This window comes from Cavia porcellus, unplaced genomic scaffold (assembly GCF_034190915.1).
Source record: "Cavia porcellus strain 051 isolate PalLab524CR breed Dunkin Hartley unplaced genomic scaffold, mCavPor4.1 scaffold_24, whole genome shotgun sequence".
Lineage (NCBI taxonomy): Eukaryota > Metazoa > Chordata > Mammalia > Rodentia > Caviidae > Cavia > Cavia porcellus.
Window position 1 is genome coordinate 27,487,180 of NW_026947507.1, and position 3,190 is coordinate 27,490,369.

Genomic DNA, 3,190 nt, shown 5'->3' on the forward strand with positions numbered 1-3,190 from the left:
ATGTATAATGAAGAACTATTGGTTAAATACAAAAAGTCTTGATTAGTGCAATAGTTCTCATGCACATTTATTCCATCATATAACTAGAGATGAGCTATCAGAAAAAAATTATGTTACCTCACACTGACTTTGAACTACGAACTCTATAGATTCAGGTTGACTAGTTTTAATATCTCCAAGAGTGGTGACAGCACAATATAATTTGGTTCATCAGTACCTTACTATACAACTCAGCCAAGAGTTGTGACATTAGTTTTTTGTTTACTACGTTAAGCACAGTTTATGTCATTTTTTCTGTATTCTTAAGAGCAAAACTATGTAATCTGGTCTAGTTAGGGCAGGATTAAAGACCGTAAGTTTGTAATTCCATTTAAGTTAAAAAGTATATATGTAATAAAATAGGTTAGTCAAACCATATACCATTCAAGTAAGCTTTAACATGTAAGATGCAATAAAACTCAGATGCTATTTGAGGAAGAAAGAAAGAAAGAAAGAAAGAAAGAAAGAAAGAAAGAAAGAAAGAAAGACCAAAAAAGAAATAATGGAGAAAAGAAAAAGAAACCATAAGAGAGTTGGAGGAAGGGAGCATGGAAAGAAATACTGGTAAGAAAGTAACACAGAACAGGGGTAAAATCCACTAGAAGGAACAGCAAGCAATTTGTTATGCAGTTTGCAAATTCTGATAAACACTTTTGACAAACATTTGCATGTGAATTCTCATTAATTTTTTAAGAGTGTATGGTACTCCTTTTTTTCCTGGATCTTCTATTTTTATTAGCTTTTTTTCTCTTTGTCTATGACATTCATCATCAAACCAAGCGTTGAAGTGCCCACATTGTGCTTTCCTTACACCCATGTGACCCAGAAGTTCTAAAAGTGGGTCTTTCTTGCCCTCCTTGTCCCCATGTCCAGAGCATGTACAGAATGCTTGACGTGACATCAATGATACATGAATGAACCCATGAAGCAAATGCATATTATTATACGGAATAACATTTTATTTACAGTAGTGGCACAGCATGATGAATTCTCAGTTTTAAGTGTTCTTAATTATTTATTTCCATCCACTGAATTATCTTCTCCAGTAACTGGATTTTATTCTGTACCACTCTAAAATTTTAAAACACCTTAAATTTTTGTGTAAATCTCTAATATGATAAATATTATTTTGAAAGTCTAAAATAATCCAATTATTATCACCTTTAAAACATTACAGATTCCATTTAAAACATTTGCCTATGACTCCAAATAATAACAATTTAAGAAGCTCTAAAATCATCCTGAATGGAAGATATTTTTTCACTTATTCAAAAATTACTTAAGTGCCAAATCTGTGTCCATAACTATGCTAAAGGCTAGAAAGAATGATATAAACAAGACATCATTCTCAAAATCTATTGGAAGATACAAGAATATACATAAATAGCTACAGTAATTTTTCTTTACGTGTGTGCTTTTTTTTTTTTTTTTTTTTTTTTTTTTTCTTGAGACTGGGTTTCACTATGCAGTTTAGGCTGGCTTGGCTTGAACTTGCTTTGTAGCACAAGCTGGTCTGGAACTCACTGTGATCCTGCCTCATCCAAGTGCTGGGATTACAGGCAGGCACCACCATGCCTGGACACAATGTGTGCTTTTTATTTATTAATATTTTATGTGAGTTTTCTTTTCAAAGACTTACTACAGCAGCTATCATAATATGGTAAAAACTATATTTAAAGTGTCTAGAGCACTGCAAAAGTAAAAGGGAGAGGCAGATTATTACATAAGCTTGTCTGGAGTGTGGAATTCAATCAAACTCAGGGAAAACTATCTTCCTGTAACTGTGCAAAGTAATACAACCAAGATCATGAATTCCTGTGCCTCTTTTCTGATTATATCCTAGTACACTAGGCTTTGCCAGGGCAATTCTGGTTCATTCAAGACAGCATAAAAATAATGTTAGGGTTTCCTTATTCAGGAGAAATAACCATTGTCATGGTGTAATTAATGCACCATGCTATAAGTGTAAAAAATGCACAGAATGGATTAATATCTGAAAATAAAAATGTTTTAGCACAAAATATCTTGTTATTTTAATCAAGAAACTCATTCTTTTTAGAGCCATTGCATTTATTGAGTCATTGTTCCACTTCTAAATATATAATGTCAACTTGCATTTCTAACTTCCTTCCTCTTACTTTTTTTGCTCTAACTTGATAATTTTATAGTACTATTGAGGAGCTCTTTTGTCTTCCTTCAGCATCTGTGTTGTTCTAACTCCTTTATTCCCATTCACACCTCATCCTACAGATGATTACCAGGGAAGCTGTAGCATCCTGTTGGCAGATTAGTATTGGCCTTTGTTACTTTTATTTTTTCTTGAAATACTGTCTCCCCTTCTAGTTCACTGTTCTGTAAAAACAGAAATAGTTTCCTGGATTAAATTGGATATCAGAGGCAGAAGATACTGTCAGAGTAATGAACATTTCTCCAGAGAAATTAGAAAGCAGGTGTAGCTGCCTTGTGCTCCAACATTAAATCAACGAAGAAAACCACATTGCTGAGATGAGTACCAGCTGTGCGTCGCCAGTCCTGTGATCCCCTTAACCTGCCACATTTCATTACACTACAGAAGATGAGAAATTACTTTGAATGACAAGATGAGTGTGGTGATATTGTGTTTGTGGATGCACATATTCCAGAAATTGAATCTGACATTTTCTTTGCAGAATGTTGAACAGCCAGTTCATTGTTCACCTCTGATCCATCCAAAGTTCAAGTGAACCATGACTTATGAGCTATTTTATTTCTAGAACACCACTACATAAATATATAAGGCACACTTAGTTGATAAAGGCACTGACTGTGTTATTCAGTGTTCCATCCATACTGGCTGGAAAGGAAGTCTTGGGCATGGGCTGGGTGAAACCCTTCTTCAGAGATCTAAAATCTGTAATTAAATAAATGTATCTCCACATGTTCGGTATAGTAGCTCATGTCTATAATCTCAGCATTTCTTAAACTGAGGTAAGAGGATCATTGTGAGTTTGAGCCAGTATGTGCTACTTAGTGGGTTATTGTGTTCAAGGCCAGCCCGAACTACATAGCAAGACCCTGTCTTCAATCAATCAATCAATCAATCAATTAATCAACATGTCTTCACTAAATAAATTGTCAGAGTCTGAGGAAGCCATCCACAAACACTGGAAGA